General features: G+C 35.1%; 1 protein-coding gene across 8 annotated transcripts in view; it reads left to right on the top strand.

Annotated features, from left to right (window-relative positions):
• ANKS1B (ankyrin repeat and sterile alpha motif domain containing 1B) overlaps positions 1-21970 on the top strand; it is a 407552-nt gene that overhangs the window by 153451 nt on the left and 232131 nt on the right. The window lies entirely within an intron of this gene.

The following is a 21970-nucleotide window of genomic DNA, read 5'->3' as shown; positions in this document are numbered from 1 at the left end:
GAAAAAAAAGCTTACTTTGTCTGTCAAGAAAGCTTTATAAAAGTTTAGGTCTTTGGGTTTAAGTTGTAATTGCTGTTGTCTTTGGTAGTAAAATACTTCTATCATAAATACACAGAATTATTCCTGATTTTTTTTCTTACTACTCTACAAAGAGTTCTGATAATTTTATGACCAGAATTACGAGACATACTTTTCTCCTGAATATTATATTTTGAATAAAAAACCTTTAATTTCCAGATGTGCCTAGAATTTAGATATTGTAGTTTTTGAAACGATGATGATTCATGCATCTACTTTCATCACTGTGTGGTCAATGCACTCCAATAAGAATTTTAAGTTGAAAAAATGTAATTAGAAATCATTATGTAACCACCAGTAAAGATGAAGAAGGGAAGATTTCTAAGAAACCTGTGATTGTTTCTTCACTAGTGATGGGATTCATTAAAGTAAAACTTCCATGTATTTGCTCTGATGAAAAGAGTTGAATGGAGTGATGGAACAAAGAAGGTTTTATCTGTAAACAGAGATTTATGTAACAAAAATGCTTTAAAAAGGATTAAAGTATTTTCTTTTTCATAGATCAAAGCTTCAAGAATGGGAAATTGTCAGCAAAACAAGCATTTACCTTTTTCCTTTCAAATTCTATATAAAAGTTGCTTTATTTAGGCTAAATTTGTGGCAGAAGGGTATAGTATTTGGGAAGGCTGATGTTATAAAACAAATGTCTTTGGCAGCTAATTTATGGGACCTGCAGATCAAGTTTCAAAGGGTATTGTATTTAAAATATAAATAGCAGTAGATTACTGTAAAATTAGAATACTAAAAATGTTGACATTCAGTGCAAACTTATCAATTGGTTTTTGTAGCATTAGTCTTGAAATTAATCCTCTTCATTTCTTGTAGGTAGAGTTTAAAAAAATAATTTTATATCTAGATCAATAGAAAACTATATGTTTAGGGAACTGTTGTGAAATAAGAGTGAGAAATCCTATCTTCTTTGATGAAGAGAGAATTAAAATGACCAAAGATTATTCATATGGGGGTTTTGGTTTATAATATAAACAAAGATAATATGTGTCTTCTTTGAAACTAAAAGAATGTGCTTATATCAAGGATATAGCAGATATTTTCAAACTTAGCTGGAAACAATTTGAATGGTATCTTTTATTCCTAGGCCTGGGGTCATTTGATTTTTTAATGTTTTGGTTGTATTCAGTTGCTACTGGTTTTTTCCTATGGTAAATTCTCCTCAGCAATCACAATTTTATTCTGGATAGTTGTTTGATACTAAATATTTCTTGATGTTTAAAAGCAAAGATAAGAAAACAGAAAGAACATTCACTGACATTAGATAATTAAGTTCTCTAGATTTCTGCTGTTGCACAATTCTGTTAAACTTCTTCATAGTATCTGGATTTGCTTGACTCTTATCTTCTTTGGTTAAATCTACAATGGACTACATTCAGTAAGTTCTAATCGCTGCATTTAATTTTATCTGAGATTGGGACTATAAGGTCATGCTTCTTGAAATTTTATGCTTCTAATTTCTGGATGATTTGATTTATGGATTGAGTGAAAGCTGAATTTCCTTTTATCTCTGCCCAGAAAGCTAAGAAAAAATAACAGGGAAAATGACTGAAGTTACGGCATCTTTGACTATCTTTTCAATAGTACATTTTACAATCAGTAGTCCTTAATTTACCATTAGTAAATGAAATAATTACAATAAAATTACAATTCTGCCCTCCATTTTCAGCTGGTATCCTGGAATTATTGAAGTTATTTACAAGATCCCATATTAGGCACAATATTAACCTGAATGAAGAAAACACACATTTTATTTTGATCATTTAGTTCGTTTTGACTCCTTACTGATAGATGGTGCATGGTAACTCCGCAAGAGACCAGGAGTACTAATGTAGAAATAGAATAACAAAATCTGGAAGGAACAGATCAAAATTGTCTCTCAGAAAAGACTTGAGGCTTGTCTCTTACCTAAAATGTTAAAAGCTGATCCTGGAATAATTATGGTCAGCAAGGAGCAGCAGAAGCAGTGTTCTGTGTTCTGCTACAGCTTTTCTCTGCTTTAGCTAGTTGTTGTTTCCCTGAAAGGTCCCTTGTTTCTTTTCAAGATCTACAGTGACAACAAATACAACTGATCATATGACCTAAATATAACCTTCTGAAAATTTGTGGAAAGTCTGCATCAAAAAATAACACTTAGTTTAGTTGAAGATTTGTGTGCATTTGAGTGAAACAATTTAAATGCTTTTTACAGGATTTCTAAACATGAAACTTGCATTTAAATAAGGCGTAAATATTTCCCTACTCAATTACAGTGCTTTTTAAGTTTTCTTTACAAAATTTGAAATGATTCATTATAATTCAGATAAAAGTGAGAGATTAATACAACAAAATAACTATTCTAAATATTTTACCTTTACCTCAGGTAGTCTAGACTACCTTTGGTATTCTGCTACCAAAGAATAATCAACCTGTTGTTGATGGTTCCTTTTTATGATTCCAGTTTTACTCTTGGTGTATGCTAATTCCCTACATCTCCTGATTTGTAACAGGGGTCCTGATTTTTATCAAATAGAAAAACACTGAACTCTTTCACAGATATATTTAATATCTGAGACATATTATCTGAATGACAGTATATGACAACATTTCTGATTAATTATCTGGAGAACAGGCCACATACAATGATAAATATGTGCTTCAGCTTTGGCATCAGACAGCCTTGTAGAGGAAACAAACCAGGTATGTTGAAGGCATGGATGGCAGCAGATACCTTAATATCAGGTTGTCTGATGGAAGACTAAAGGTTCTGTCTTTTGTTTTGAACTTTACCTGGTGGAAGAACCTGCAATAAGTTGGCAACATTTCTCTCACTCCAGTATGTGTGGGGCAGACTGCGTGAATGCAGCGTTGGCGTGACCTCTTTCCAGGGCTTTGTCTGGTGCTAGATCATTGACATCAGAGAAGCATTCTCGAATTCCAAGAGAACAGTCATGCTTTCATGGCATTGCATTTCACCTCTAGTTGGACACAAGTGCATCCCAGTAATAGCAGCTACTACACATAGTAGTGTTATAATTTACTCTGCTAAAAGTGAGACCACTTCGTTGCACCGGGAGTCATTTCTGTAGGCAGCTCTGTCCCAGCAAGATGCATGTGGTTTTCTTCATCATCATGTTTAGTAGGTGTTCTGTACGATAACACACATGAAAAATTAAATACCTGATAATCAGGTGATTGTTGTTTGTAAGATGTTCCTCGAGTTACTTTGACCATGACCTAAGACCACAGATGTGTAAGATAATTCACTCCAGGAGAGGGCAGCCTGGGCTTTCAAGGAAATGCCTGCCTAAGAGATCTCTATCCCTCAACTTCTCTTGAAACTGTAAATCTTAAAAATTGAAGGCAACAAAATTGTGGCCTTTTGGTAACATCAGCTTGGCACAATCAACACTTGCAACTGAAACTGTCAGTCCGGATGATTTTCTTTTTAATTTTTTACTTGATCAGTCCAAATAATGGATCTTTCTCTAACCCATATGGTTTCATTATGTCTTCTTGTCCCAAGTATAATTGGGCCATGAAATTAAAAAGACAGTTCTGCAGAGGTTCTTGCTTTATTTCAGCTCACAAGATAGGTTTGTACTCAGATTCATGTATGCAGCAAAAATACCAGCAGATGTCTGAAGGTAATCTCATTACAATCTTTATTTCAGCCCATGAAAATCTGTGCATTTTTAATAAGTTCAATATGCCATTCATTGTAAGAGGATACAGTTTTTCTCTCATCTTGTTGTGGTACTGAGAAGTATTTACTGAGTTTATCTCTTAGTTAGAAAGGCTGTCTCCACTGGAGAGGACCTTAATGTAGCTGTTACTGCTTTTATATGCCATGTTCTCTGACTGTGAGAGACATTTAATACATCTAAGAAGGCTACATTTTTCCTTAAAACAGCCTGGAATGAACAATTCAAGAATTTAATCTGTAATGTGTAGACTATAATTTTTTTCTTTTGCTTTTGAAAAAATTATATTTGAGTCACACCTTTGATTCCTTCTATAATTGCCTTCAGATCTTTCTTTACAGTATATATCTGATGAAATTGTTCTGTCTCACAAGCCTTATTTCAGAAGCAAAAGCAGTCCTAAAAGCTCAAAACGTGTAGTTTTGTCTTTTTCTTTTGAGAGAATCAAGAAATACAGATGATTAGAATTAGAAACTTCTTTCAGAGATCAGGCCTAAAATTCTTGGCTATGTTGCATTCCTTTATACAGTCAGAATTTATTCTGGTTCAGGAGTGTATCTTTTTGCGACAGTAGCAAAGCTGCTCTTCGAAGTAGGTCACGTATTTGTCAACATTACTTTCTCATTCAAGTATCTCATGTAATAAGGGCTGATATGAAGAAATCAAACTCTGATGTTTATGTAGACTCTTCAAGCCTTGTTTCTTCAATTATTAAAGGTTTTGGAGTTACAAGGAGTGAAATACAAAATGAAAGGAAAACAAAGAAGAAGAAAGTAACTTTTATTGCCAGAGCATTTTTGGGTGTGCTGTCTGCGAGTTCATGGTACACGGTCTTTGTTAACAAAGCCTCGCTAATTAGCAAAAGAACACGTGTTTTTCAAGTGACAGAAAAAGGGAAAAATATTGGAAAAATAAGAATAATCAGCAAATTTTGGTAGATAAAGCATTCCAATCAATCTCCTTTATCCAGACACCTGTACATCCAGTGAGGTAATATCTAAAAAAAAAGGTATTACCAATCTGTACCAACTTGTCATTGATTAAAAACTCTTTTCCAGATGAAATGGCTTCGGAGGTCAAATTCAGGCCTTTTTTTCTCTGGTTTTTATTTTTCTTCATCACCTTTTCATCTGTGAAAATTATCTGGTTTTCCCTATAATTTATAGCTGCATTCAACTGAATGCAATTAGTAAGCCATAGTAAGTTTATTCCAGGAACTGCTACTGGGGATCATACTCTGTACTGTCTCATACAGTTTATTTTTTGTTCTAATTAACTTGTCCAGCAGATGTAGCATGTTGAGGTCTCCTTATGTTGCCCTTCTTTTTGCTGCTTCTAATTTCAGCCTTAGCACAGTTATCCAAAGCAAGATGCAGTCTGTCCCACAGGGACAGAGAAATGCAGGGTTGATTAATATTATAAACTTCTCTTTGTTAACTATTACTGTCTTTGCACAGTCCAGTTTCAAAGAAATGTATTTCATGCAGCTCATTGTAATTATATCTTAGTGTTATAAATATGCCAACACTTCCAAAAATCTAGTGGCAGAAAGGTCTTCTGAGGCAACACCTGGAAAGCTGTGGATGAAACCAATTCCTGTTTTTCCAGTCACAAACACTATGCCTTTTTCCAAGAAGTTGGTTTGTGTTAGTGCCCTGAATCACATGCCACCTGAACTTAAAGGTAATCTCCTTGGAATTAACTATATTATCCCAGCTTAAAGTTCATGACAGCCCTTCAGTAATGCCTCTGCAGCGTTGTCATTCAGTTTTTTTCTCAGGCTTAAAGGAATTATCCAGGCTAAACCCACTTAGTTGTTCATGTGAACCTGCTCTCCAAACATACTGTCTCATATGTAACTCACTATATGGACATTCTGATTGCTAAAAAATGATAAAGTAGTATGAAAATAAAACAATTTGTAGCAAGCATATTGAGGGAATAAAACTGCAGATGGGTCTTGAATCTCTGTTGTCAGATATATCAATGGATGTGTTAATCAAACAAGGAATGACATGAACAGCTTATCTCTTTTCAAATCAAATTCTGAACCATCTGACCACATGTGGAAAGGCATGTGTTGAGCCATGTGCCTGCCTATCTTTTATTCAAATGGCTATTCTTCACAGGAGTTGCTCTTTTCACTCACATTATTTGCATACTCTGAATAAAGCCAGTTAGCTTTTGTTGACAATACAGGGGGAAAAAATCTGTTCTGATACTTAAGGTATTTTTGAAAGCTTGTATTCTTAAGCCTCAGTCTGGCAAGGAGAAAGGTAGGAAATGAAGCAATGCTGCGATGATGCTGGAGATGAAAATTTTAGAGACTGTCCTAAAAGTGGGGAAAATTTCCCTCAGGATCCTTAGGAGCACTGTGTGTTACACTGCTTTCATTCTGTAGCTATTTCTCTGAATCCTTTTTTGCCACTGAAGTAAGCATAATGTAAAGCTTACTGCAATGTATGCATGTTTGTATACATGTCTGTCTGCAACTATTAAAATCTTCTACACTTCATTTAGTTACATACATCCTCTTCCTTGAGAGGTGTCAGCACAGATAAATAAGTGCTTCATCCCACCATAAAATGATTCCCTGAAGGAGCAACAGATACTACTACATTAAGTCAATAAGGACTGTCTAAGGACCTTCTTTTGAGGAACCTTCTTTTGGAGTTATGATTACAGTTGTTAGAAGCAATATAATTAAAAATGTTATTTATCTACATTTAATGTAGCTTTTTCCAGGTGTAATAACTATCCTGACAAGTAAAGTCAAAAGAAGAAATATTTTCTGTAATGTGTCATTTACACTTCTCAGCCATCTCTAGAAGCAGAGTAACTACAGACAATACTTACATTTATCTGATTGTCATCTTAGTCAGCTCTTTGCTGTTTTGGTTTGGTTTTTGTGGCTTTTTTACTGAGCCAGAAGCAAAATAACTCTTTAATTTTTGGTAGAACCATTTGCAGAGACAGATTGTTTTAGTCTTTAGGCTGTCATCATGCTTTGTATTGTTCCCTTATCTTTTCACTGGATGTTTTGTAAATAAGATTGACCAAGTTGTGGAGGGATGCTCTTGGAAACTTCTTCACTTCATCAGTCAGAAGAATTGTCATTGTGTGAGATGAAGGCAATGAGCAAAGAGCACTAGGATGTCTCAGTCTTCATTTCCTCACAGTATTGTTAATGGTGCAGTTTTCTTTTACCCTGTGAATGCACTTAAACTGATTGTAACATTATTTAGAATATTCGATCTTAAATTTCAATCTATTTTTCTTTTTCTGTGTCATATCCTCTTATATTTAATTGCTTTTCTGCTTCTCCTTTGCATCTTTGAGAAAGCTTTCTATTCACCAGCTGTATTTCCAAGCCATATGTGAGATGATTAGAACTGGAGGAAATAGCAAAAATCTGCCTGGTGGTTTTTTAAGAAATTTTAGTCCTCTGGGTATAATTAGTGATGTCCAGTTTCAAGAAAAACAAAAAGCTCTCTGTATAACACACCAGTCAGTAACAAAAAAAAAAAAAAATGTTTTCTCCTAAGGCCATTCTGAAATTAAAGATAATTCTTGTTTCTCTTTCTTGCATGCAACTCACTAGATTTCTTTTTTTTTTTCTGTTCCTTGCTGGCTCATTGTAATGTTAGTATCATTTGATGTAAGAATCCTCTCTCTTTATGTCATTCCAAGATGTATAAAAAATTGGGGGTGGGAAAACAAGCCTTCTTTACCTTTGGTGAATATCCAAAAACTAGGGTAGAGTCAGTCTTCTTCATTAGCTAATTAATGATGTATTTTATAAACAGCTAAAGCTGAACAATGTAAACATGACAAATATCAGTGTATGATGCTGATAATAGTGTTCTTGTGGAAAATTAAACTTTGATGCCATTTAGTGAAAGATGAAAACTGAACACCAGTCTCCCTCATTCTGGATAGCCACTGTCATTTTTCCTAAAATGGATATGATGCTATGAGTTCCAGAATTTTGATTCCAGCCTTGAAAGCCTGTTTTTCACCAGGATTTGGTCAATAAATCTGAAATAATTCCATGAATGGTTTCAGAATGACTGAGTAGGTCTTACTGTAAAACAAGATTAAATATTTATATCTAGTTCTTGATATATTGAGTAACTTCTATACAGTGGCTAGTTTGATTTGTAATTAGGAATTGAAAAAATAATAGCAGGTTTAAAAAAATTAAAAATACTCCTTGCTTTCAGGAGCATTTCTAACTTTTAGTAGAAATGATTGATTGTAAAAATTCAGTGTATAATAAAATTGAGATGCTCAAAATTTCTTTGAAAATCCACAGAAACACTATATGTTACACCTAATGTAGCACTTGATCTTACAAGTTATGTATGTGACTTCCCAGTTCATATTTATAATTAAAATATTGCTGTAGTGGTAAAGTTGAATAAATAGAAAGGATTTTTTTACATTTCTAATTTTTACATAGTGAGAGATTAATTATCTTCTTAAAGCTATGTAGAGGGTTCACTGGGGGCTTGGACTTACTCATTTGAAGAAGAAAAATGCACATGGCCATGTCTGGGGAAGGATACACAGCTGTACTCTCAAAATATGTCAGAACTGTCAGATATCGAAATGAATGAGTTCTAATAAGTTTACCAAAAACAGAAGGACAGACAATAATTTGGTTGGTCTCAGTAAAAGTTTTATCTACCCTGTGCCATATTTGACCAATTATGAATGCCTTTGGGAAATGTGTAATTGCAAAACAGTGGCATAATGACGCCTCTTCAGAGTGTTACAGCTTTTGAGTATTTGCAGCCCAAGGTCCTCCTAAGCCCAAGCACCTCCTGGCTGTTTCCTGCGTATTATGTAACCTTACTAGATGTATGTTCTATGAATGGATCCATTCTCCATGCAACCCATATGCAGATTTTGTTCCCATAAGGAATTTTGTGAGGAGTTACACACTTAACTAAGTATCTAATCACCATGGGGGAGTTCCATCTTTTGTTTCAATAATAATTTCAAAACTCAAAAGGCTAAAGTGTTCACTGTTCATGTTCTAGAGCTTTCATTCATGTCACTTGTATCCAGCAAATTGTGATGCCATCTGACGCCAATTTTCTGCATTTCAACAGCACTGTACATAAAACTAAGATTCTCAATTCCTGAGACATAGAATAATTTTCTAATCACAGAATATTCTGAGCTGGAAGGAACTCTCAGAAATCATAAAGTCGAACTCTTAAGTGCATGGCCCATACAGGGATTAAAGCCACAACCTTGGTATTATTAGCAGCACGCTCTGACCAACTGAACTAATCTCTTGGCTTTTTTTTTCGTAGTTATGCATATTTTTCTTATATCAAAGGAAGACCTTTGCTAAATGATTTAGAAGGAAAGTCTTATTTTCACTTTTGTTGGTATTTTGTAGATCTCATTACTAGATATTTATTGTTTATTTATTCACAAGGATGAAAATGTTGAAGACTTACTCTGTAGTGGCATTATATATGTTTTCTTAATACTTAAGTCATGCTGAATTGCCCTCTTAAGAATGAACTCTGGATCAAACTTGTACAGCTCACAAGGGATAATATTAATTTTCTCCTATGGATTGTTTTTAAAAGAAAATATTTAAGAATTTGTGCCTCCAGACATATCTCATGGAATGGCAAGATTCTCTATAATTCTTCCTCCCAGAATCCATTCTGTCAACAGTAGAGGCAACACACACCAAGGAGTTTCTGTCACACTTCTGATGATCAACGTAATGTTATCTGCAGTCTCTCTTTAAAATATCCTGTAGATTGTAGCTTTGATAATGGGATCTGTGTTTTGGGCACAAGTCAGGCTCTAAGTGGCTGTAGAGAGAAGTATGTCCTTGTGCAATTGTTTGCAAGATGTTTGCTCGTCAAGAGAGAAAAATCTCCACACAAAACCTCAATCTATATGTGAAAACACGCAGACATGCAAAAAATAATTTCACCATACCATTTTAGTACAACTGTAATTAAAAATCTAGTTTAGTTTAAATACATATCTGGGGCCTAGCATGCTTGCTTTTTGAAATTTAAATGTACGTTTTTCTTCAAATATAATGCTCCCCGAGCAGCTTTTAATTTATCAAAGTACCAAGATATCAGATACACACACATATACATATATATATATATATATGTATATATGTATATGTGTGTGTATAGATACATGTAGGCATGCATGAGAGCTGTAGTGTTACTTCTTTGTGGTGACCAGTGACAGGACCTTAGGGAATGGCCTTAAGTTGTGTCAGGGGAGGTTTAGGTTGGGTATTAGAAAAAGATTCTTCACCCAAAGTATGTTTGGGCACTGGAACAGCTCCCCAGGGCAGTGGTCACAGCACCAGCCTGACAGAGCTCAGGGAGTGTCTGGACAATGGCACAGGCTGTGACTCCTGGGGATGGTGCTGTGCAGGGCCACGAATTGGACTCCATGACCCTTGTGGGTCCCTTCCAACCCAGCGAATTCAGTGACTCTGTAATGCTGCTATGCTCAGCTTACATGAATTTTAAGCAGGAGAAAGGTAGGTGTAGGTATATTCAGTTTTAGTGTTCACTGGATTCCATAGAATACTAAAGGCAAATACTATAGTTGAATTCAATATTTAATATAAAGAATTCAGTAACAAATTATTAAAAGGTAATTTACTTTTTTATTTCTAATTTGGTATTTCCCAGAATAGGACCATAAGTTTGTTGCTGGAGACTTTTGTTTCTGATAAATGGGTTGAATTCAGAAAAAAGCAACTTTTGCCCACACAGCAGTCCTCTAAGAGGCGGTTTAATATTGCTCTTACTAAGGCAAAAGTGAAAACTAGATATCCTTCAAATGAATCCTGTATATCATATAGATCCTTGCTGGGTCTTAAAATACTGGCTTTGAAAGTCTAGTGGAATCTTAAAAATTATGGAAGAGCAAATAATGTAAATCATGCAAAAATAAACAAAGGTATACCACTCACATTTGAGCCCACATTCCCACTTAATTTTAGCCAGAAGGAAGACACTTCAAGATTGCACTTCAAGATTGCTCCAGGATGTGAACAAAACCACCATAGATAGGAAATGTGGAGAGATTTCCCAGCCAACTAAAACACTAATGAAGATACACCTGTAAGCCTTCAGTACAAATGAGCTCCTATTAACCATGAAAAAATTAGATGAATGAAAACAATGAAAAATGAGAGATTCTGAATATTTCAACTTTAGAAAAAGCTGTAGTTGTCCCTTTTACCATCAGAAAACCTAACTATGAGATACAGGTTTTGTATAACCAAGCTTATTGTTTTGCTCTTCTTTTCTGGGAACAATTCCAGGAGTTAGATGTTAAAACCATAAATATTCAATTATTTTAATCACTTTCTGTCTATCCAAGCAATTAGAATAACCCTACCTGCTTGCTAGCTAGTTCATATCCCTCAGATAAAGTGAGATGATACTCAAAATTGCTTTCCCCTCCCTCCTCCTCTGGAAAGGTATTCTGTGTCATCTTCATAGGCAAGACAAAGGAGACACTGAAAAAGAAAAAAATAGAGTAATAACATAAAAGAAGAAAAACAGTGCTGAAAATACAAATTGAGGGAACAGGGAACACTGTTTTTCCTGTATTACCAGGCATTCTTATACAAAGCTAAAAATAGACATTATTTCTCAGAGCAGCCTGTACTGCATGAACTATTCTCCCCCAAGTGTTTTTGTGACTTAGGAGGTAGTGTTATATCATGACCACAGAATAATAAATGTTCATCAGCATTTTCTTCTTCATAGTGTAAAATATGAAAATTCCCTACTCTAGTATAGGCAGAAAACCCCTCGATGATGTAAAGCCAGTGGAACTGACAGCCCATATCTGCCTACATGGGGTGTTTACATGTTGTCAGGGGAAGTTCTCCTTGGACAATGTATCACTTAAGAGTTTCTGAGGGAGTTTAGGCAGCTGCACTTTGGTGGTTTAATAAGCAGCCAGCCCCCATCTGCCCCCATGCTTTTACTCTATGGCAAATACTGAATTTATCTACAATGCAATCGAGATGGAACACCGTTGGTTATCATCCATGTAGGAGTGCTAAGAGTAAACTCTTGATAAGGTACTACAAGATGCCTGAGTGATGTGTTGTCTTTTATTATGTAGCAGCATGTTGAAAATGATGGGGAAATGGAAACAACACTAATCTCAATTGAGGATAAGGTGAGCAGTACCGAGGTACTAAGTGCCTCATTTAATTTTGTAGAAAAATTTTAGAGCAGACTTACTTCAAATTCCAATCAAGTGTCATTATGTGTCTTAATTATTATTTCAGGAAATATTCACACATGTTAATTTTAGGATTTCAGAAAATTCTGAACTGATTTATTCCTTCTCTCAAGAACATTCTTCCACAGTAAAGCAGCAATTGAAACATCACCTATAGCAACAGTAGCCATGGGGAAACATTTTTTCTGTCAGTGAAAGCAAACCACTATCACAAAATGAGGTACACACAGCATTGAAGCAAGAATATCTCATGATAGTCTTTACCTGGAATCTTGATGAAGTAAACATTCTTAATGCATACTTCAGTATTTTAGTTTTTTAAATTGCACTGTTTGAGATTAATAATGTCATATATTTTGGTCTAAACTACTCTGCCTCTGATTACCCCAAGGATAATATTGAGTTGCCTTAAATACTTACATCAGCTACGTAAATAATCAGCACAATTACTTTAGAATGTGTCATATAGTTGTTGCCTTTCTTCACCTTTTGGGATTTAAATGATCATGGATTATTATGCCTTGAATAAGGTCTAAACTTCTCATTGTAATTAGATGTCATATTGTGTTTTCCTTATGAGAGCTTTATTTCTTTTTATGGGAGCTCTTCGCACTCTTCTCAGCACTAGGAAACCAAACTTGGTTAATGGATATGCACTCTCCTCCTGTTTCGTTCTTCTGAGTCACAACCAGAAAGGCCATTTTCACTTCCAGACCCCATGTTCAGATATTGATACTGAGTTACAATGGTGTTGAACAAATACAAAACCCACCCGTCACTCTGCATAATGAAATTCTACCTCAGCACCATAGACAGCAGATCTTGTACAATTAGCATCATATCTGTAAGCAAATTAAGCGTAAAGAATTGTTTACTAATTACTGTCATTGAAGTAGTATTAGGGAAAAATACACAAAATAGTAAAAAAATGTTAACTACGTTTCACAGCTTTCAGTTGTCTTAGTCCTCAATCTGATAACCCAAGGATATTGGCAGGGATGATACAAAATAAAAGAAAAAGGTTTCTAAGCAAATAATTTGTCTTGTAAAAAAAATGTAATTTTTAGCAGTCCTTATACCCCTCATCCCCTGGAATCCTGAGAACTAAAAATAAACTGAAGATATGGCAATAGGTCCAGTTTTCTCTTAAGTAAATGTCTATAATATGATTATGCTAAATCTGGTGAGAAATTTTGTATTCTATCTTAAAAATGTCAGAACTGTAAGAAAGAGAACCAGAAAAAATTAATAGGTCAAAATCAGGAGAGAGAAGAGGAAGAGAAAACAATATTCAGCAGTTTGATTGCTAATTCTCATCTATACTTTAAAATCCTACTTTCAAGTACCTTCTTTTTAGTGGATATAGCAAACTGTTCTGCACGCTATCACTCATTCATTCATAACCTGAAAAATAAATTAGACTGTTTATAAAGGAGTTTTAATCACATGCTGTAGTTACATATGCTGTATTATTCTTTGAAGTCACTGTTTAGACAAAAATATGCAAATGTATTTTGCAAAATGAAATGTTCTGCAAGATACCTACACTTATAGGTATATATAACTATACCTATACAGTTATCTATAGAAGGTGTCATAGAATATTTGATACTGACAATATATGCAATTTGGAAAGAAAATGTGTTTAAAATGCTGATTATCAGTTAAAATTCTCTACAGGCCTGATCCAAAGCTTATTGGTAATAGTGGAAATTTTCTTACTCAGTATAGCAGATTTCAGATGGAATCAGACTCCAACACATTAAAAATTACTGGTGTTGAAGAGCTTTTTCTTTCTAAAAACACTGGAGGCAAATACATTAGTTCAAAAACAGTGGGATATCACTCTGGACTAAGTCTATAATTCTAAAGTAGAACATGTGCTGGGTAGAACTGTACAGTGATTTAAAACAGATCTGAATTGGACTGGTGCACTTAACTGACAAGACTTGGGATTATTCTGTGCTCTAAAAAGGCATTTAAATCTGCATGCTTCCTGTTTTTCTAAGGCTAGCAATCAATTTGGGGCATTTTAGCACAGTACATCACTTATTTCTGTTTCAGATTCTAAAAATTGCTTTGAAGTATATGCCAGAAGCAAAATTATTTCTGCCTGTAGATGAAATAACTCATTCTCTGTGGCTTCCTCAGATGCGAAGTGATTCTCTGCTCAGGAAAAATATCATTTTTAGTAATAGAATAATATGTAACTCCTAATTTTAAGTTGAACATTTAGCATTCTGAAGTTGAAGATTTAACATTCAGACAACCTTATGGGCTAAATTGTGGCACAGAGTCAAAAGCTTTTCTGATGGAGGTGCATCAAAGAAGTCTGTCTCAGCTGGGCACTACCTGCTCTGGGAAATAAAGAGGAGGGACTGTTGTTCCCTGGTTTTATGCCAATGATAAATTTAACTTGAATCCCATTGGATAAGTTGTTATTAGAAAAACAGGGAGGTGTTAGAAAAATTTGTTGTTTTTATTATTTTTTAATTTTACTTAACAGTGCAAATTCATGCAAAATAATTTGAACTGTTACCTCTTTGCCTCTTTTCTTCAGATGTGTAAGATGTAACGTGCCAGAAAAAAAAGATGATTGGTTTTATCTCTTCAGTCCTTACCATGGAATTCAGGGAGAGTTTCTGTCTGGTGTTTTTGGACAGCTGTCTTGTTAGCTGGTGTAAGGACTTGTGGCAGGCTTTCACACATCCACAGAAGATCAGGAGCAGAGCACACTCTAGCTCTGTGTGGATTCAGAGCAGTATATAAATAGAAAGTCATAGACAGAGATACCTAGTTCAGACCATCACAGCTATAGTCCCATTATTACTATCTGGTTTTCAGAACATTTTCATACCAATTTTACACGTAACTCTGAACCCTTGAATATTCTAAGATCGTCACAATGGAGCTCTTGTGTCATCATTTCTGCTGCTGTGGCATTCAGTCAATTGTATCTCCTTGTATTAGTACGGTTTATAAGGAGGTTTCACGTAAAGTGAATGCAGGACATGTTGTCACTAAGGATAGTATCTGAGAATCGGACTAGAAATAGCTCTAGAACTTTCAGTGCCTAAATTGGATCTCTGAAGCTATTAATTTTGCCACCATTCTGTTCACAACCTTCCCAGATCTAGTGCAAATCCCACAATCCCTTCCTGTGCTGGGGTGGAGAGGACACATTTCATTTTAAGGATCCATCATGGGAGCTTCTGTCAACATAAAACATTAGTGAATTTGGTTGATAAAAATAAATTTAAATTGAGAATAAGCATGTTAAATATGTAGAAATTAATGTGACATTCTCTTCTGTGTGCCCGAATTTCTGTGAACAGTAAACAGAATATACAGCTTTGGAGTACCCTGTATGGGGACACGTAATAGGCTGGAAGATGCTTATACAAAATCTGAAAGGTGTTTTCATCATTTAATGGTATGTGGTGTAGTGTTAAGGAAATAGAAGTTTATAGGGCATTCTCTTTTGATCCCATCTATTGGACACTTTGATCTTCTTTCTGGACCCAGAGGGGCACAGTAAGCATGATCACTCTTTTGAAAAGTGTGATTATCAATAGAAATGTACCTTTCCAGTGAAGTATTTACAAAGCTGTTTGCAGCTCAAAGCCTGAATAAGCAAAACCAATGCAATTTTCCCCAATTATGGTTCAAGTGTGATTCTGCATATTTTTATATAATTAGATAGCATATTGGAATTATAGAATTGTGATAAAGAAAGATTTGGTGAAAACTGTGCTGCCCTGGTATTTTGAAAAGAGTTACTGAAAATAAGTTAAGTGTGAAGCATTTCCCAGATGGTAAAAATTCACTCCAAGGAATTTAAATTGATACTCAAAATGTTGCTGTGTTCATGAAGCTCCTTTTGCATCTTTAAAAAGAAAATTGCAATGTTCTCTAATCACTGACATTTGTACTGTAATTTATTATAGGGAAGATTAAATGAACACAAAAATTGCAGGTGGAAATTTAATCTCACCCTGCATTAAAAACTTGCAGCATAATATTCTCTCTTTCAAGTTTTGACCTGTTTTTGCTGTATTATCATGAAACTGAGCCTTCTTCAGGGAAATATCAGTAAAAAACCATGCCCTTATGAAGCAGCTGTCAATGTTAATTTAGTTATAGAGATATTTCTTTCAGTTTAAGCAAGATTTCTTACGATCTTTTGACGCAGTGCTGGTTTCTAAAAAATACTTTAAATCAAAGGAGTCATCATTGTTTTTTGAAATATTTGAGTCACTTCATAATATCAGTCTAACATAAAACTTTCTTCAAATTCCATAACATTGAAATGTACCATTTTAAACTGTTTGCTGTCTCCTACTTATTTGTTCCAAATTTTGCATATAATTTTGTTATCCAATGTTCGATATGTGCTTAATACAAACTGAGTCAAGCAAGGCAAGTAATGCTGATTTGATTAAAGAATAGAAACATACTGATTTAATTGGGCATTATTGCCATAATAATCAGGATTAATTCATACAATAAATGGCACATCCTTTGCTGAACATCACTTCTGTTGAAAAAATAACATGAAGTACTTCCTTAATTAAAGTGTCTATAACCTTAATGAAGAGAATGAATCTTCCAAGTTAAGCAAATACTTCTGTATGCTTCTGCATGGTCATGTTTTCCTAGAGTTTCCAACACACAAATTCAACCTTTTATGAAAACAAACCAAGAACAAAAGGTCTTCAGTTATTGAAATTAATTCTCTCCTTGCTCCTGCATCATTCAGAAGCTGGTCATGGTTTATGTGATATAGGCCACATCCTTGTCTGTCTAAAATGCGAGGTAAGAAAGTGGATTGTTTCATTTCTGTGGCAGGAAAAGATGTGATGCTGCTCACAAGTCTGCTGAATGGTTGCCATTGTGGTCTTCAGAGGCAGCTGCCTGTTGGGGGTACCTACAATGTGTTTCATGATCTTTGGGTCAAAGCAGTTGTGGGACTGATTGTGCTTCTAGTTATTAATTTATTTCTGTGCAAGGAGAATTATTATTTTGCAAAGAGAATTATTGCATACATTTCTGTATATGCATAGTATAGCATTGTGTAGGCAAACAATATAAGCCTTTCAGTTTGTGATATTGAGAAATGAAGGTGCTGTTTAATGACAATTGTTCTGGTTTTGTTTTCTTTTGAGGCTGGAAGTAAAATACTAGAGGAAAACCTGAAAAACTGAGAGATTGATTCAGTTCACTTTATAAAGCAGCCAAAGATGTGATTCTTAGAACAACTGTATTTTAAAATAGAACATAATATATAAGTAATAATTTAGATTTCTCTTAAAAGCTGAAGTATGGATTCTGACTTCTTGAATATTTATACTAAATAAAGAGAACATGCAAGGCTGATATCCAGCAGTAAAGGAATATGCCTTGGCTGTAAGCTAGTCTGTGACACAGCAGTAGACCAATACTTGTTTTCTCTTAAAAGAGACATAAGCTCATGTCTACACTAAGTCTAAAATATTAAATGCAGCCACTCTTGTGACATATTATTGTTAGATTTCTTATTAGTGGAAATCATACATAAAAGTCAAGTATGTATGTTTAGCATATAACTGAGAAACTGGGTTAAATGCCCTCTCTTAGCATTTTACATTTAAACTGAGATATGCAAAGAAGAACTGTGAGCAGCTGCAGCATCTTCTTCAATATTTTCTTCATTGCTATGATTTAGCTTTTTATTCTGTGTTTGATGCGTTGGAAATTACTTTTTCTAAGACATAGTTGCCTGGAATTAATCACTTTTGCCCTAACATATTTATCACTGATCCTTTGTCTTTAGAGGGATCTCTTTCTCCTTTTTAAAATACAAGGAATGACCATGCATCTTCTATTTTTCTAATGTAATTCAGTGTGCTAAATACAGAGTTCTTGGCTGTGTAACTATGTCAACTCTTCAGTTGCTTGAACTGTCCTTCTGGCTTAACATACCGTGACTATATTTCTTTTTGTATCAAATGATATTCATCTACCTTTTTCTCAAATGAAATTCAGAGTATCTATGAAGACTAAGCTCTGTAAAATACAGCTATAGAATGACCGCTAAAATTAGAGCTGGCTTTATGGTAAATATTTCTTCTAAAATACAGGGAGGGGAGGTAATATTAATGGTGTAGGTAATATTCTTTATTCCATTACTAATTAATCTTTTAAAAGTTCAAGCATAGATTACTGGATTTTTTTTTTTTTTGTGAGAGATCACCTGAACCATATCCACAAAATGGAAGCTGGTACCAGGACTGTGCTATGACTACCTTAATTTATTGCAATAGGACTAGTGTTTAGATTGCAGAGATTTTATATAGCCCATGCTTTTGTTCAGTATATCAGATTGGCAATTCAACTCAGGAGATCTTATCTATTATTTCTAACTGACATAAAACTTCCTGTGACATTAACAAGGGAATGGCTTCCATAAACCTTGCATAGATATCACAGAAATTAGCCACAAATATTTTAATGCTTTATTTGATAGGAAGATGTTGCAGAATATCAGTGACTTTTTTTTTTTTTTCTGAAAAGCAAGTTTAAAATTCAGCTTTCTTAGTGATTCTATGCATTTGATGATTCAATGCAGTTTGGAAATAATACAAGTTGTTAGTATCAGTTCTTTTACAGTTTTGTTGATGTAAAATACGCATCAAATCTGGACTGTTTTTCTGGTCTTACATAACATCGCACTACTTTATAAACTGGATACCTATTCTGAATTAAGTGGATTTCCATTCAGTGAGATTACTTTTTCCATGTTTTGTTTCCTCACAGTGGAGCTGGTTGCCTGAGCAACCGGTAAAATACCAAGACTGGTATGCGGCTGGTATCCTTCCTTACTTCTAACCTGCATGCAGTTAGGGCTGTGCGAGCTCCCGGTGTCGGGAGCTGTAAGGAAAGCACTGTCCATCACATTTTACCAAGTGAAAGGTGAACGACCTCCTCTGGACTAGACAAAATCTGTGGTATTTTGTGTTGGAGGTTCTCCCAAGAAACATGGAGCTGGAGCTGATGCATTGGGTGAAATCAGAGAACTAAGGGTGCATATCTGAGGACATGAGCCTCCATCTGTTCTTAGAGGGGGATTTGTCAGAGAAAAAACTAAAGCAGTGACAAGTGCTGTGACCTGTTGAGAGACACACATAAAACATGTAGGATAGAGATGTGCAGAAGATCCCAAACTCTTATGAGAGCTTCATGTTCTCTGCACACAGATCAAGTGTTGCCCATAATACAGGTAGCCCTGTGAAGCAGGGTTCCTGGGCAGGTTATTTTCAGAAGTCCTGTTGATGGTTTTCACTCTTGAGCTCTTGCTAGATGAAAAAATAAAACTCAACTGATCCTTCTCTTGGATTAAACAGAAAGAGAGTGGTAGGCCCAGTACTTCAAGAAAATTTATCAGTCTGATTTATTCTACTGCAAATTGAAAATTTCAATAACTTTGTTTAATACACAGGAAAATTTAACCAGTCAACTATGTTGAAATGTATGGAAGATCTAAAATAACCATGGTATGTTTCTTGAAAGTATTAGCTAGAGTAAGTACTCTTGGATCAGATGCTGTAATATCAAAAACAGTAATTATATTTTAGAAATATTTGGGGGGGGTTGAGTTTATACAATGAGAAAAGGTGAAATTCTTGCACTAACATTTCTTTTTCCTGAGGCAGTAAGACGGTGTTTTAAGAACATGCTTATATGCAGTGAAAGGAAAAATGAAACATTTTATTCCTTTTTTTACTCCTTTTAGTGGTGAAGAAAATAAAATTAGATTTTAGCATAAATTAATGGAGCATGACTTGCCTGCACATTTGGATAAGGCACTCGGATGCTTTTAGCTCACTTGTTTAGTGGATAGTTCTGGGACCTGAAGGGAGAGATGATGGATTTGAGAGTTTTTTCCATCCTCATCTTCCATCATCACAATGATTTGTAGTGTAACAGTTCCCAAATTTTACATTTTTATATTTTACAGTCTCCTCAACAATAAAACACAATGGCAGGGGCTCTCCACAAGTTTTTTTCCCATAGCCAGGCTGGGTGTGAGTATTAAAAAACTATGTCACTGTTCAACATGTCTCTGGTACTAAATAGCAGTGTAGAGAGTTAATTTGTAATTTGAAAGCTGCCCTTTTGCTAACGTATGTGGTGATTTTGCTTTTGCTTGTATAAAATGTCCCTTCTTTGTGGGGGTGGTAGGAGTGGTATGTCTTCTGTAACACTTGCAGCTAAACTGAAAATCCAGCCTTGTAGCTATTTTAGTATCAGGAGAAAACAGTCTGTAGAGAGACAGCAGTCCATGTGCCAGTTCCATACCCATGTGCTTTGCTCACAGGGATGTAAGCTGGAATTCTTTGGTCAGTTTGAATGAGTGAAGTTACCAATATGCATAATTAGATATAAACTTGGTCTTTTTCTAGGAAAAAAAAGTCAAAATAATACTGTGAATTCTGGAATAAGGGGTTTTTACTTGATTTTTTCCCCACAATTTTTTAAAATACTATTAATTAACTTCAGAAATGTCCATCCTAGTTAAGGAGCAATTTTCAAAGTATAGAATTGACATCAGAATTACTGCTCATAGGTTTTTATCATATTATTAGCTTTCTAATGCTTCTGTATGCAGACTGGACAAATCTGTTTTATACTTGTGATTTTTATATGAATTCACTTCCTGCAGGGGAAAACACAGAGTAATCACTTGCAGACCACATAAAAAAAGGTCTGTACTCAAATGTAAATATCAAACTAAATTTGATTTATGACTTTATTTAGTTTTCAGTATTTTTAAACTGAATAAGCTGCATTTAGAGCATGTAAAAATCATGCATTCTAGTTCTGAACAGTTCCATTACACGATTTGCTTTCTAAAGACGTTTGTGTCTTCACAGTCATTGAATCAGTAAGTATGGGAAAGACCTCAAAGATCATCAAGCGCAACCTTTGACCGAACACCAGTGCCACATGCAGACATTTCTTGAGCACCTCCAGGAATGGTCACACCACCCGCTTCCTGGGGAGCCTGTTGCAGTGCTTTCACCCCTCCAGTGAAAAAATTCTTCCTGATGTCTAATCTCCTCTGGCACAGCTGGAGGCCATTTCCTCTTGTCCTGTCTCTGGGCTCCTGGGAGAAGAGGCCAGCCCCCACCGTTTACAAACTCCTTGAGCAAATGTTCCAAATAAGAAATATAGTCCTTAAATGTGTGCTGAGGCAGTACCATATATTCATTCACTTCAGGAGGCTTTGCAAATAGCAAAGATAATGTCAATTTTTCACCATTTCATGTTTTCCCAGAAGCAGAATTATCACAAAATTATTATTTTTTTAGTCATTCATGCTATCTGTGGAAAATGCGACGCTCTGGAAATGAGTATTATACTGAAAAGTGGCAGATGCTCACACCATATGGATTAGTCAGGAACAGCTTCATGAATGTTAGGTATGGAAGAGGATCCTTTGGGTATTTTCACATAAAGAATTGCGTGGGCATAAAAGACCCAAGGACATCTAAAGTATTCTTGATGTCTCCTGCCAGCTTACTGCAGTGCAAGCTCTAGGGCTTTTTTTGTGTGCTGTATGTCTTAAATGGTTTTGAGGAGCTGATTGGGGACCTATAGTTCATGGCATGTCTATGGATAGTCTCTGAACTCTTCAGACCAGTGATCTCAGCACCACTGCCTGTTCTTAGGAAGGACTAGGTGCCTTTAGTGGTGGTGTTGCTCCATGAGAGTCTCAGTCTGTTCTTGGAACTGAAGTGAATGGATGGTAGTTAATAAAAATGACATTTTTGTTCAACATTTTGGTACAACACAAACATCTTCTCTGTGAAGTTTTAGCCACTACTGGAATAAGAAGAAATGGGTCTAGAGAACCCAGAAGAGAGAGACCTGGAAATAAAAAAAGC

Source organism: Motacilla alba, chromosome 1A (genome assembly GCF_015832195.1).
Source record: "Motacilla alba alba isolate MOTALB_02 chromosome 1A, Motacilla_alba_V1.0_pri, whole genome shotgun sequence".
In the NCBI taxonomy this organism is placed as follows: domain Eukaryota; kingdom Metazoa; phylum Chordata; class Aves; order Passeriformes; family Motacillidae; genus Motacilla; species Motacilla alba.
The sequence above is the reverse complement of the archived record's forward strand: the minus strand, read 5'-3'. Positions and strand labels throughout refer to the sequence as shown.